Here is a 15,656-nt window from a genome sequence, read left to right as displayed (position 1 = left end):
GAGATGGGGTTTCGCCATGTTGCCCAGGCTGGTCTTGAACTCCTGGGGTCAAGCGATCTCCTTGGCTTGCCCTCCCAAAGTGCTGAGATTACAGGTATGGGCTACAAAACCCAACCATTCTACAAAACATTTTAAAAAGTTAGGTGGCAAGGGCCTGTAGTCCCAGACGTTGAGGTGGGAGGACAGCTTAAGCCCAGGAGCTCAGGGCTGCAATGAGTTGTGATTGTGCCACTGCACTCCAGCATGGGTGACAGAGTGAGACTCTGTCTCTTAAAAATTAAGACAGGAGAGAGAGAGAGAGAGAGAGAGAGAGAGAAAAATAGCAGAGCTTGGTAGACTGAAATTTGAAATCTGCTAGGCAGGGCTGTTATCCTTTTAGGAAAAGTGATGGGAAACCAGCTGAGAATCTGAAGCTACAAGGAGAGCAAGGAACCAGCATCCAGGGTGTGGACAAAAGGATCTTAAGGGCCAAAGTTACCTCTATTTGGCACCACCCCACTCCTTCTTTCCCCCTGGCCTGTTGGCAGAGTGGAGCTTCTGAAGCAGGCTGCAAGTTGCCTCTGCCTCTGATCTTGTTATGGGGTCAAGAACAATATTTGCTTTTAAAATCTGGCTCCTTATTAAATCTTTGAAGTTAGAAAGATTGACTAGGGCTTGGGGGGTTCGTTCCATAGCCTGGAAATAAATTGCCTTATTGTCCACTAGATGGTGTTCAAAATACACACACACCCAGCACATGCATCTCTGGAAACACACAAATCAACCTAATGAGGTGTGATGTTGATGAAAGAAACCCGCAAGATCTACTCCAGCCTGGGTTGGTTGTCTTGTTTAATTTGCCGGGAGCACACTTGGAGAAGAGATTTGGAAACTGGCAGGAGAGGAGGAAGATGTGCCTTTTAGACAATCCCTCTGGTTGCATTGTGAGGAGAGCTGCAAGGCTGCAGGCAGGGAAAACTGGGAGCTGTTGGAGCCATCCTGGTAAGAGGTGATGGCAGCCTGGACCAGGACTGTGGCAGTGGGAGGCAAGAAAAGGACAGACCTATGAGGCAGAAAAGGTAGGCTTTGAGGGCAGACTGGATATAGCACTCTTTGAATTTGCTTAGTTTTAATGTTCCCCGCCCCCCCCCCCCACCGTCTGCAAGTTGTAAGCTCTGAAAGAGCAGAGATGTGGGCTTGTCAGTGTCAGTACTTCCGGTGCTACACAGAGTAGATAATAGGCTTTTTGGGTAATAATGAATAACAGAGCTAACATTTTTTGCATGCTAATGTGAGCCCTTCTAAGCACTGTACATGAATTAATTTCATGTATTATCCCCCAGATACACAGTTGGGCTGCCCAGATCAAAATCTCTGGGACAGCTAAACTTAGGCCAGTGTATTTTGAAAACCCTCCACAGGAAATCTTTTTCTGTTTAAATTTTTAATTATTATTATTTTTAGAGATGGGGTCTCACTGTGTTGCCCATTCTGGAGTGTGGTGATTATTCACAGGTGCGATTCCACTACTGATCAGAACGGGAGTTTTGAACTGCTCTGATTTTGACCTGAGTCAGTTCACCCCTCCTTAAGCAACCTAGTGGCCCCTTGCTCCCAGGAGGTCACAGTATTGATGCCAGACTTAGTGCGGACACCCCACTGGCATAGCACACTACAGTCCAGAACTCCTGGGCTCATTCCACCCTCTGGGCTCAAGCAATCCTCCTGCCACAGCCTCTCAAATAGCTGGGACTACAGGCACACGCTTCTGTGCCTGGCTCCACAGGCAGCCCTGAAATCCTTCAGACTGCTGCTCGTGTTCTCTTGTCTCCTTTCTCCCTTTCTTCATGGAACACTGCAAGCCCCACACAAGTCTCTCTCCTCATTCCTATCCCTCCTGGGAATTGTGTGCATCGTGGAGTCAGCCCTGGTCCCACATGCACAGAAGCCCTGCCTACTAGGTGGCCTCCAGGGAGGCTGTCCTTGGCACCCTGGCTCCTGGCTCTCCTTGCAGGGTGGGTGCCTGGCCTCTGACCTTACCCCTACATTTAGTCCTTAGGCCCACTGTTGCACATCCTGGCCTTCCTTGTACCCTCTTGCAGTTCACCTTCTTCAGCATCCACAGTGGCCCCAGCTTCAGTCACTTTGGGCCTCATTTCAGTGACCATGTCTCTCCTACCAGCGCTCGGAGCACACAAAGTCCAGACAGCAGAGAGTTGTGGGGACCTGGGCCCACGGGGCCCACATATAGAGCCATTGGCAAGACCCTAGCTCTTGCCGTTCCCTCCCCAACAAAAGTGTAAACTGTAATTGCATTTAGTTCAGTTAAACAGTCATTCATCGAGTACCTACAGTGCACCAGACATAGTACTAGGCCTATCACCTATTACCAAAGTGAATAAGATGCCTGGTTTGCACCCAAGCACCTCACCTCTGCAGATGCAGTCACATAAGCATCTAACTGTTACAAGGCACCTGGTAGAGAAAAGGTGCAGCATGTACAGGGAGAAGGAAGATATTGATTAATCTGGGGAATTCCATGGTCCCTTAAAACTCAGCTCAGGCTGGACACGGTGTAACCCCAGCACATTGGGAGGCCGAGACGGGTGGATCAACTGAGGTCAGGTGTTTGAGACCAGCCTGGCCAACATGGTGAAACCCCGCCTCTAGTAAAAATACAAAAATTAGCCAGGCGTGATGGAACACACCTGTAATCCCAGTTACTGGGGAGGCTGAGGCAGGAGAATTGTTTGAGCCCGGGAGGCGGAGGCTGCAATGAGCCAGGATCGCACCAATGCACTCCAGCCTGGCCGACACAGCGAGACTCTGTCTCAGAAAAAACCGAAAACACAAAAAACTCAGCTCAAATGTCATCTCCTCCCAGAAAACCTTAAAGTCCCATAGGCAGAGCCCAGGGTTGATGAAGAGCCCCATCACTGGGCGCCCAGGCCCTGACAGCACTTACTGCACTGTAAGGACTGCGTGGTTCCCAGGGGTCACTTTCTGTCTGTGAGCAGCTTCAGGTAGGCCCCAGATGTCTCCATCTTTCCCTTACCAGAAACCAGGGCCTGCCGCATAGTTCGTACTCTGTCTTTGCTTGTGGAATGAAAAGGAGGTGCCATTTAAGGGGAGTCTTTGTGAACAGGGAGGATTTAGAAGGTGAAGAGAGTGGTGGAGGTGCAGGGAGCGGGGTGAGATTAAGAAGGACAGAGGCAAAGGCATGAGGCCTGGGCTGTTTTGGTGTCCCCTCCCGCCTTACTCTCTGGGGCACCTGAGCAGGAGGGACCCCCACTCTGCCTCCAGAATGCTGAGCTTTTCAGGGACACCCTTCTCACTTAGAGCCAGGTACACATGCCCATGGTTTATGCCACTGTGCCCTGGCTCTCTGCTGCATGGCCTTGAAGGGGAGGTGTGTGGTCAACCTAACATTCCTTTGCCTAAGTGTGTTCCCATCGCTTCTCTCCCTCCCCAGCAGCTGCGGCTGAGCCTGTTACACTCATCCCTGGGTCAACTTTAGAATCACCAGGGGAGCTTTTTGAAAATATGGATGCTTTATTTAATTGGTCTGGGGTGGGGCTCAGGCGTCATTAATTTTTAAAGCTCCCCAGGTGACTCCAATGTGCAGCCAGTGTGGAGAAGCACTAGGCTAGCCCCTGGCTGGGGCAGGATTCTTCCTACCCACACCTATCCGCCAGCCTGCTTTGATCTCTCCAAGCCTCCTTTCCAGTAGTTTCGTCTCAAGCAGTGTCTCCCTGGGCTCCTTTGCGTCCACACATCCCAGAGCCCTCTCGGCACTGAATTATACACATCCCAGCAGACGACTGCCATGTGAATTACTGAGGGCAGAGCTGTAAAGACATCTCCTGGCAAATAAATTAAAGCATTCAATCATTCAGCCAAGAGCCAAGGCAGACAGACGCTGAGCCCCTAGAGAGAAGGGAGCTGGGGAGAGGGTGTGGGGAAGAGGAGAGGCAGTGAGAGGTTGTCTCACTGAGAGAAGCCACAGGGGTCGGAGGAGAGAGGAGCGAAGGAAGTGTGCTGGGGCCACATGTCATAGCGAGCCAAAAGGGTCCTCCCTCCCTTGAGTCACCTCTTTGGAAGGCTGGGATGGATGATACATGTCTGGGACAGGGAGGAAGGCCCAGGCAGGCAGCCGCCAGTGTGCCCACTGCTTGGGGGATGGATTAACTGGGCACAGTCACCTCTCCAGGTGGACAATGTGCTGTTAGCCAATTAAGAGTAGGGTATCTGGGCTGAGTATGGTGGCTCTCAGCACTTTGGGAGGCTGAGGCAGAGGGATTGCTTGAGCCCTGGAGTTCGAGACCAGCCCAGGCAACATATGAGACCCCATCTCTATGAAAAATACAAAAATTGGCCAGGCCTGGTGGTGCTCACCTGTAGTCCCCGCTACATGGGGTGCTGAGGCAGGGGGATCACTTGAGTCCAGGAGTTCTAGACCAGGCTGGGCCATAGAACGAGACCCATCTCAAAAAAAAAGTGGATGTCTGGAATGCCGCCCTTCTTGCCAGGCAGCCTGTCTATTCTCTGCAGTCATTCGGGGCCTGAGCTAAAAGTTTGTTTCTTTTTTTTTTTTTTTTTTTTTTTTTTTTTTGAGACGGAGTCTCGCTTTGTCGCCCAGGCTGGAGTGCAGTGGCCGGATCTCAGCTCACTGCAAGCTCCGCCTCCCGGGTTTACGCCATTCTCCTGCCTCAGCCTCCCGAGTAGCTGGGACTACAGGCGCCCACCACCTCGCCCGGCTAGTTTTTTGTATTTTTAGTAGAGACGGGGTTTCACCATATTAGCCAGGATGGTCTCGATCTCCTGACCTCGTGATCCGCCCGTCTCGGCCTCCCAAAGTGCTGGGATTACAGGCTTGAGCCACCGCGCCCGGCCAAAAGTTTCTTTCCTGAGGAACAAAGATCCTGCCTCCCCAGCCCTAGGACACAGGCCAATAGACTTCCAGAGGCAGGGGCTCCTGGGAACTCACAAACTACTCTTGTTTAATGCACTGCTGAGGAACTCCCCTAACAGAAGCCCTGGCTTTGAGCAGAGGACTGGGACATGGTCAGATGGGATCAGCTCCTTAGCCTGACACCCATGCACCAGAAACTGGCGGCTCAGTGCTGATGTGTTGACCTTGAGGAATCATGGCCTCATGATAGAGGCCTGGGGATCCCCACAGGGCACAGGGAGAGCAGAAGGTGGCGGTGGCACATTTGCACTCACTGGGACACGTCATTACAGCATGCCTGTCTTTCTCTGTCAGCAAGTATCTGGGGCCTTTATTCAGGAATTGTCATCGGGGAGTCAGCTACTGGCCATAGATCTGTTCCACATGGCTGTCCTGTCTGCAGACTCTGCCAGGCAGTGTGGTAAGAGAGCTGGCGAGACATGGTGACCTTGGGATGGGTGCCCTGGGGCAGTGCTGGCTCTGTTCCTTGACCATAGATGGTGCCTTGGCTGGCAGTTCATCATCTATGCCCTTGGTGGTCACGGCAAGGTGCTGAGCCAAGCCTTTTCCACTCACCAGACAATCAGATGCCCAAACACACCGTTGCAGTCCAGGAGCTTCATTGTAACACCCTAAGGGCAGCTTGGTTCTGGTTCTGGAAGGCCCTCAGCAGGCAGTGGTAACCCCAGCATGAACAAGAATTGCATCCTGGTGGCAGAGAGTTCTGTGAAGTCACTGATAGACCAGCTGCTCAGTTAGGTGGCCGGTGCATGGCACTCTTAAAGTTTCATGGTTACAAAAATTAGACGATCACGGTGGTGGGCGCCTATAATCCCAGCTACTTGGGAGGCTAGGGCAGGAAGAATTGCTTGAACCCAGGAGGCAGAGGTTGCAGTGAGCTGAGATTGCACCACTGCACTCCAGCCTGGGCAACAGAGCAACACTCCATCTCAAAAAAGAAAAAAAAAGTTTCATGGAGTATTTGAGAGCTAAGCAATGGGTACATGTGGGCATACAAAATGGAATAATAAACACTGGAGACTCCAAAAGGTGGGAGGGTAGGAAGGGGGTAAGGACTGAAAAATTACCTATTAGGTACAATGTTCACCATTGTGATGGGTTCACTAAAACCCTAGACTTTACCACTATGCCATATATGCAAGTAAGAAACCTGCACTTTTACTCCCCAAATATATATGTTAATATTCTACAATACACTTTAAACATATGTGGCTTTTATTTGCTAATTCTACCTCAATAAAACTTTTTATTTTTTATTTTTTTGAGACAGTGTCTGGCTCTGTCACCCAGGCTGGAGGGCAGTGGCACAATCACAGCTTACAGCAGCCTTGATCTCCCAGGCTTAAGCAATCCTCCCATCTCAGTCTCCCAAGTAGCTGGGACTACAGACCATGTGCCACTAGGCCTGGCTGATTTTTTTTTTTTTTTTTTTTTTTTTTTTTAAGTAGAAGTGAGGTCTTGCTGGCTGTTCTTGAACTCCTGAGCTCAAGTGATCCTCCCACCTTGGCCTTGAAAAGTACTGGGATTATAGGAATGAGCCACTGCACCCGGCCAAAAAAATATTAAAAAAAAAAACAAGCAAACAAAGAATTTCATGGCATATATGCCTAAGTTTGGATTGGCTAATTGTTAAATTAAGTCACTACTTTGATTGGACCATATTTAAGAGTTAAAAATATATATATATATAAAATATATATATATATATACTTTCATATATATAATATATATATTTATGAAAGTAAAACATTTAAATCCAACTATGAAGGGAAGTAAGTGGGCTGTCCATACCTCCTGGTTAAGAATGTTATGCTGCCCTGCACAAGCTGGAATTGCACAGGGATCATGGTGGGGGACTACAAGGTATGTTTAGTGTTGTTCCCGGTTTGGGCAACTGGACACACAGCCCTGCTTGAGGATCCAAATCCCACAAGCTTCCAGCAGAGCCTCATGCAGAGGTCGTCATCAATTTCCAATTAGCTGGAAGCTTGGCGGGCAGCTTCAGGCTCCAGACTCCACCACACTCATGAAGGCAAGGCCCCTGCTGGAGACAGCACTGTTCGAGGATGGAGGTCAAATTAGGTTATTCCTATGGAGGGACATCCAGTCTTTGTTTTGGGGCTGCTGGCTTACCTCTGGAGGGAGGGGAATTTCTCTGGGCTCATAGGGTGAACTTGGCCCAACATCTTCCTCTGGGCTGGGGTGCTGGGAGTGAGAGGTGAGTGAGCCTCAAGGCTCTGTGTCTTCCTTCCCGAGGGGACAGGCAGAGCTGAGGACAGAGCTGTGGCATTGTCTGTTGCATTGGACTTGTAGCAAGGAGAAACATGGGTCCCTGAGCCTGGGGGAAACCCCTAGAGGGGGTTGCATCATTTGTCCACAGGCAGATGAGGCGAGGGGAACTGAAAATGACTTCTCCTTCGGAGTGACAGGGGTAGCCCAGACTCCATCATGGGGAGCTGACCAAACCTCAGGCCCTAGGTGCGCCGACAGGACGGAGCCTGTTTGCAGTGGCAGGAAAGGAGAGGCCAGAGACCTCCATTCTCTAGTTGGGAGGCTGAAGGGTGGCACCAGGCTTCAGAGCTGTTGCTGGAGAGTCTGTAGGAGCAGCCGCACTCCCTTCTTTATAGGCAGTGCCCCGGGAATACCAGCTTTCCTTATTGATTTGCCCTAGTCTGTTAGATGCAAACAGGCTTTCGTAGAATCCAAGGAAACATCCACTGAGAAGAATTACAGTGGGCAGTGAAGCATTTCTCTGGGGAGCTTCTGTGCTCATTCTTTCCTCCCCCTTCTCCTCCGGCTTCTGAGGGGTCTGAGATACGGAGAAAGACTATTCTGAGTATCCTCATGGTGGACAGAGGGTCAGGACCAGCCCTTTGCCTTCTTGCCATGGGTTCTTAGGTGCCTTGATGGGCTGAGACCTAGCAGAGGGTCCAGGCACGCCGCTCATCCTGACCCCATGCTCAGTGTCTGGGTCTCCACCTGGGATCCCCATCAGCCCTCCTGTGTGCTGCTGAGCATGTCCAGCACTACACAAGGAGATTATGGGAGGAGGGGGAAATGAAGGATAGAGCTGAAATAATACTTTAAGTGAAGACTTGGGGATAAAGAACCAAGGCCTGGGACCTGCATTCACAGCATGTGAGACGGGTCGAGGGGCCATGTCATGCTGGCTCCGGCACGGAGGCTCCTGAGTGGAGCCGTGTGTGTCCACAGACATGGGGTCAGTGCCTCCACCTATGTGATCTCCTGTGCCCTTCACAGAACCCCTGCTAGCCAAGCTGGTCAGGCGTCACCTCCATGAAGCAGAAGGGTCGCTGCCAATGAAGTCATGGCAGAATGGGGACAGGAAAGGGGAAGTTCATCCTGAAACCCCATGCTTTCTACACGTGTTGCCTGATTCTAGTGGTTCTCAATCTTATTCTTATTTATAATTGTTTAAAGAGACGGGGGTCTCTAGGAGTTCCAGGTTATAGTGAGCTATGATCACACACTGCACTCCAGCCTGGGTGACAGGTTGAGATCCTGTCTCTAAATAAATAAATTCATTAATTTAAAAAAAAAAAAGAAAGAAAAAAAGAGACAGGGTCTCATGTCTAACTCTGTTGCCCAGGCTGGAGTGCAGTGGCGTAATTATGGCTCATTGCAGCCTTGACCTCCCGGGCTCAAGCAATCTTCCCACCTCAGCTTCCTGAAGACCTGGGATTACAGGCGTGAGCCACCATGCTTTGCTTGTTCTCAATCTTTAAAGCCTAGAAGGATCATGAGGTGTACAAATGAAATTCACAGCCCTCACTCCCATAGATTCTGATTAAGAAGGTCTGGGGTGGGGTGCAGGGATCTGCCTTTTAACAGAAGGGGGCAGATGAAACCATACTTGGAGAAGCACTATCTCAGTCCAGTAAAACTAACAGATGTCCATAAAGATCTCCAGTTGCTTTAAATTCACCAAGAAGCTTAGATTAATTAACAAGCATTTTCTGAGAGGCTATAATTATATCCCCAAATTATTAGGGCCTGCTTCCTGGGTGAGCGCATTGCACAAGGCCCCACACTTGAGGTTTAATGCTCTGTGGTTGCTGTCCTTGAAATTCTCCATGATTGAAACTTTGAATCTGTGCTTTTTGAGACAGAGTCTCACTCTGTTGCCCAGGCTGGAGTGCAGTGGTGAGATCATGACTAGCAGCCTTGAATTCCTGGGCCCAAGCAATCCTCCCACCTTCCCTCCCGAGTGACTGGGACTATCGGCCTGCCTGGCTAATTTCTAAACTTTTTGTTGAGACATGGTCTTGCCATGTTGCTCAGGCTGGTCTCAATGATCCTCCTGCTTTAGCCTCCCAAAGTGCTGCGATTATAGGCATGAGCCATGGTGACTGACTGGATCTGTGCTTTTGTAAGTGAAGTCTAATGGGACAGTGGAGCATGTGAGGGGTCTTGGCGCCTGGGCCTCACAGCCCTTGCCTCTGGCCTGTGGGCTCTCAGCCTCACTGTTCTCAGCCCATCCCAAGATTGCAGCCACCAGCCTTTCCAGCAGAAGTCTGGGCCCAGGCAGGAAGAGCCAGGGTCTGGCATGGGCACCCCATGGTGTCTTAGAGCGGGCCATGGTGGCAGCTGGCCAGCCTACCACCCCTGGTCCCAGGTACTGATGTGTTCTGGTGTGCAGGTCTACACATCCTAGGGGTCCTCCCTCTGCCAGTTTGGGGCAACGGGTCAGCAGGAGCCTGGACTTCCCCAGACCTGGCTTCCTGACCTCTAGGAGGTTACAACTGACATAAATGGAGAGGAAGGAAGCTGGCATTGATTGAACGCACACTCCCTTCTAAGACTCATTTGATTTTCGCTGATATATCCTAGTGCCTAGGACACTGGCATGTGGGCAGTGCCCAAAAACACTCAGGGAGGAATGAATGCATGGAGAAACTCTTTGAGGTCAATTTATTTCTTCCATTTTACAGATTAGAAATTGAGGGTTAAGGAGGCTAAACAAGCTGCTGGAGGTCTAAAATCAGTAAATGACAGAAATAAGATTTAAATGCAGGTCAGAACTCCAAAGCCTTTGCCCTTTCTATGTCACAAGTCTAAAGTCATGGCTTAAGCACATTGGCTGCTGGGCCGCCAGGGTTTGGCTATGATGCCAGTACTGACCCACCAAGTGTCCAATTGCCTGTGAGTTGGAGCTACTCCCAGGAATGGTTTCCTGGTTGTCCCTGGATGTCCAAGGAGGAGAGGGATTCTGAGCCCAGTATGAGGTTTGTGATTTGGATTTTCACTGGTTCTGCTCTTCATGGACCATGTCTCAGTCCAAGGAAAAGAGAGGACTAAAGAGACATATTCATGAAAATCCTCTAATTCAACTGACTTAATTAGGATTTTCCAATTGCTCAAAATGAAAATCTCAACCCAAAATGACTTAAAAATATTTGATCTTATTTCATGTAACGGAAAAGTCCAAGCCTGGGTAACAGAACTTGACCCCATCTCTACTTAAAAAAAACAAAACAAAATTATCTGGGCATGGCAGCATGTGCCTGTAGTCCTAGCTACTCAGGAGGCTGAGGCATGAGGATCGCTGGAGCCCAGGAGGTAGATGTTGCAGTGAACCATGATTGTGCCCCACCTTACTCCATGATTGTGCCTGGGTGACAGAACAAGACCCTGTCTCAAAAAAAAAAAAAAAAAAAAAAAAAAAAAAAAAAGAAGAAATTCTAGAGCTAATCAGACTCTAGGTGAGTTGATTCCAGGGCTCAGTACAAAAAAATCCTCATATTCTTGAAAAGTTGACCTTTGTGAAACGGCATGATAATACCACAATTTAAAAAAAATTGTCTCCTGTTAATGGGCCTTGAGTTTGTTTTCAAATTTTTGCTAATCCAAATGATGTTGCACCAAAAAAACTTGTGCATACATTATTTTGCATATAGGTAAGTATTTCTGTAGGATAAACTCCCAAAAGTGTAATTGCTAAGTCAAAGGACGTACGTGGTTGTGATATTGACTGATTTGGCAAATTGCCCTCTATAACTGTTGCACTAATTTATACCACCACGGGGAGTATTTAAGAGTGCCTTTTCCCACAGCTTTGCTGACAGAGCATGTTATCAAATTTTTGGAATTTTGTCAATCTGATAGGTGAAGGTTATCTCAGTGTGGTTTTAACATCATCCTTATTGGACTATGATTTTAATACAATAGAATGGACTCATTTTAGTTATACAGTTCAAAGAGTTTTGAATCAATCAAGGTATAGAACATTTCCATCACCCCAAAAGATTAACTTGTGCCCCTGCTCAATCAACACCCTCCATGTCCTGTCCGAAGAAACCACTACTGTGATTTTTATCACTGTAAATTAGTTTTGCTTTTGGCTGTCTGAGCCCTTTTGGCTCTCTGAGCAGCACCATGGCCATTGGCAAGAACAAGCGCCTTAAGAAAGGTGGCAAACAGGGGGCCAGGAAGAAAGTGGTTGATCCATTTTCTAAGAAAGATTGGTATGATGTGAAAGCACCTGCTATGTTCACTATAAGAAATCTTGGAGAGATGCTAGTCACCAGGACTGAAGGAACCCAAATGTATCAGATGGCCTCAAGGGTCATGTGTTTGAAGTGAGTCTTGCTGATTTGCAGAATGATGATGTTGTATATAGAAAATTCAGCTGATTACTGAAGATGTTCAAGGCAAAAACTGCCTGACAAACTTCCGTGGCATGGATCTGACCCGTGACAAAATGTGCTCCATGGTCAAAAAATGGCAGACAATGATTGAAGCTCACGTCGATGTCAAGACTACCGACAGTTACTTGCTTCATCTGTTCTGAGTTGGTTTTACTAAGAAACACAACAATCAGATATGGAAGACCTCTTATGCTCAGCATCAACAGGTTCGCCAAATCCAGAAGAAGATGATGGAAATCATGACCTGAGAGGTGCAGACAAATGACCTCAAAGAAGTGGTCAGTAAATTGATTCTAGACAGCACTGGAAAAGACAAAGAAAAGGCTTGCCAATCTATTTATCCTCTCCATGATGTCTTCATTAGCAAAGTAAAAGTGCTGAAGAAGCCCAAGTTTGAATTGGGAAAACTCATGGAGCTTCATGGTGAAGGTAGCAGTTCTGGAAAAGCCACTGGGGATGAGACAGGTGCTAAAGCTGAACGAGCTGATGGATATGAACCACCCAGTCCTTGAATCTGTTTAAAGTTAGGACTTACAATAGTGGCAAATAAAAAAGTCTTATCTGTGAAAAAAAATTAGTTTTGCCTGTTTCAGAATTCACAGAAATGGAATCAGATAATGTGTACTCTTTTCTGACCAGCTTCTTTTGTTCAGCATGTTTTTGAGATTCACCCATTTTATTGCAGAGTAGTATTGCATTGAATATTCAAATATGCCACACCTTTTGGGTTTGTTTTTCATTCATATATTGATGTTCATTTTTTTCATATAAACTTTATAATCAGCTTGTCTGGTTAAAAAAATGGTGTTGGTAATAGACTGCATCACCTTTATCAAGTAAGTTATGGGGAACTGAAGTTTTTATTATGTTGAGTCTTCCTCTTCAAAAACATGGTATATTTATTCCCTTTGTGCCTTCCTTTGTGTTCCTCAGTGTGTTTTAAAGCTTTACCCAATTCTTGTTATAGTCATTACTAGTTGTTAGCAGGTGGCAGGTTTGGCTTTTTCCCCAATTTTCCTTGCTTAAATTTAGAAAAAAAAAATTGAATATGTATACTTTTTTTTTTATTTTATTTTATTTTATTTTTTGAGATGGAGTCTTGCTGTCTTTCAGGCTGGAGTGCAGTGACGTGATCTCAGCTCACTGCAACTTCTGCCTCCTGGATTCAGGTGACTCTCCTGCCTCAGCCTCCCGAGTAACTGGGACTACAGGAGTGCACCACCCTGCCCAGATAATTTTTATATTTTTTAAAAAATACAAATTTGATGGATATATAATTTCCAGCTTGGGACTATTATGGATAAATCAGTTATGAATAATCATGTACAAATATTTTTGTGTTTATATGCTTTCATGTGTCTTCAGTAATTTCCAAGAAGTGAAATTTCTGAATAATACAATATAATATATGTTTAACTTGATACAAAACTAGCCATCTGCTTTCCAAAGTGGTTGTATCATTTTATCCTCCCATCAGCAAAGTGCAAAAGTTCAATAGTCACATATCCTTATCAATACTTGATATTGTTATTATTTTATATTTTGCTCATTGTAGAAGATATGTGGTTGGTACCTAATCATATATTTAATTTGCATTTCCCTGATAATTAATGATGTTGAACATATTTTCAAGTACTTATTGGCTATTCCTAATCTTTTGCTTGTTTGTTTGTTTTCTTTATGAGACAAGGTCTCTCTTACAGGCTGGAGTGCAGAGACTGGTGCAATCATAGCTCACTGCAGCCTCGAATTTCTGGGCTCAAATGATCCTCCCACTTCAGCCTCCTAAGTAGCTAGAACTACAGGTGAAAGCCACCATGCCTGGCTAATTTTTAAATTTTTCGTAGAGACAGAGTCTTGCTACATTGCCCAGACTGGTCTCGGACTCCTGGCCTCAAGTGATTCTCCCATCTTAACCTCCCAAAGTGCTGGGATGACAGACGTGAGCCACTGCACCCAGCTCTGTTCCTAATCTTCTGTGGAGTGTCTTTTCAAATCTCTTCCCCATTTTGTATTGACTTATTTGCCTTTGTAATACTGGGTTATGGGAGTTCCTTATAGAACTCTCAGTGAAGTTTTAATTTGCCTTCTTTTGTGATGTATGAAGTTGAGCATCTTTTCACATGCTTAGGAGCTGTTTGTATTTTCCTTTCTGTGAACTGTCTATTCATATCCTTTGCCTCTATTTCTGTTGAGTTGTTAGTCTTTGTCTTACTGATTTCTAGGAAGCCTTTAGACATTAGAAATGTTAACCCTTTGTCTGAGATAGGAATTGCAATTATTTTCCCCAGTTGCTTGCTCACCTTTGACTTAGCTTATTGATGTTTTTCGCCATGCAGAGGTTTTAATTTTTATGTATTTGAACTTATCAATCTTCTGTGGCTCCTGAATTTTTGAGTTATAGTTCCAAGGGTCTTCCTTACTCCAAGATTCAAAGAAATTCTATCAGGCTTTATTCTATCATGTCTTCTCTTATGTCTTAGCCCAGATTACCTAGAGAACAGATTTTTTTTTTTTTTTTTTTTTTTTTTGACACAGAGTCTTACTCTGTCACCTAGGCTGGAGTGCAGTGGTGTGATCTCAGCTCACTGCAACCTCCACCTCCTGGGTTCAAGTGATTCTCCTGCCTCAGTCTCCCAAGTAGCTAGATTACAGGCGCACGACACCACGCCAGGCTAGTTTTTGTATTTTTGGTAGAGATGGGATTTCACATGTTGGCCAGGCTGGTCTCTTAACTCCTGAGCTCAGGTTATCCACCCACCTCAGCCTCCCAAAGTGCTGGGATTACACGCGTGAGCCACCATGCCCAGCCAGAGAACAGATCTTAAAGCAAAGCAATAGAGAGATGCAATTACAGTGAAGCAAGAGAGAGTACAAGGGGATAAAGAAGGGGAGGCAGGAAGGCACATGCAAGGCAGCTGGCCAGGCTTCACAAGAAATGGCAGGAGGCTTCCAAACAGTTCTTTGGCCACACAGGGAGGAAAGGAGGGGGAGTTATCCATTTCTTCCTTCTATCTCTTTTCTACCATTAGTCCGAGCTTGTCCTGTGGCTGTTACTGCTCTACCCTTCAGGCGTGGGTGTGTTTCCCAGTTCCGTTACTGACAAGTTCCTCTTCTCCATTGATTTGAAAGGTCTCTTTTATTATACACAAAATTTCTCTATTGGAGTGTCCATTTAAAATTTTCTTTTCTATTCCATTAGTCTTTTTCTTCAAGCTGTTTTATGCATGCATGTATGCATTTATTTATTTATTGAAACGGAGTCTTGCACTGTTGCCCAGGCTGGAGTGCAGTGGCATGATCTCAGCTCACTGCAACCTCCGCCTCCTGGATTCAAGTGATTCTCCTGCCTCAGCCTCCTGAGTAGCTGGGACTACAGGTTTCTGCTACCACGCCTGGCTAATTTTGGGTATTTTGGGTAGAGACGGGGTTTCACTATGTTGGCCAGGCTGGTCTTGAACTCCTGACCTCAAGTGATCTGCCTGTCTTGGCCTCCCAAAGTGCTGGGATTACAGGCATGAGACACTGTGCCAGACTCCAAGCTGTTTTAATTATTGAAATTTTGGAATATGTTTTAGTATCTGGTAGGCCTTGTTCCTCATCTTCTTTATCAGTATTTTCCTAGGTATTCATGTTCATTTTTTCATAAACTTTATAATCAGTTTGTCTGGTTAAAAGAATGGTGTTTTTAATAGACTGCATCACTTAAAAAAATTAAATTATGGAGAACTGAAGTTTTTATTATGTTAAGTCTTCCTCTTCAAAAACATGGTATATTTATTCCCTTTGTTCCAGCCTTCCTTTGTGTTCCTCAGTTGTTGTAAGACGTTTTAAGGCTTTACCCGATTCTTGTTATAGTCATTCCTCGTTGTTAGCAGGTGGTAGGATTGACTTTTTCCCCCAATTTTCTTTGCTTTGAATTTAGAAAAAAAATGGAATCTGTATACTTTTAAGTTAAAACAATAAATAATTAATTTTTAAAAGGTAAAATAAAGGGGAAAAAGGATACTTTTAAAAATTTTATGCAGCGCTTTATG

At 46.3% G+C, this 15,656-nt stretch overlaps 1 protein-coding gene and 1 pseudogene across 1 annotated transcript in view; both read left to right on the top strand.

The window, feature by feature from the left end:
* COQ8A (coenzyme Q8A) overlaps positions 1-15,656 on the top strand; it is a 685,974-nt gene that overhangs the window by 131,362 nt on the left and 538,956 nt on the right. The gene's annotated exons all lie outside the window — the stretch shown is intronic.
* LOC126954364 (40S ribosomal protein S3a-like) lies at positions 11,348-12,131 on the top strand (annotated as a pseudogene).

Source organism: Macaca thibetana, chromosome 1 (assembly GCF_024542745.1).
Source record: "Macaca thibetana thibetana isolate TM-01 chromosome 1, ASM2454274v1, whole genome shotgun sequence".
Lineage (NCBI taxonomy): Eukaryota > Metazoa > Chordata > Mammalia > Primates > Cercopithecidae > Macaca > Macaca thibetana.
This window is presented reverse-complemented; position numbering and strand designations above follow the sequence as displayed.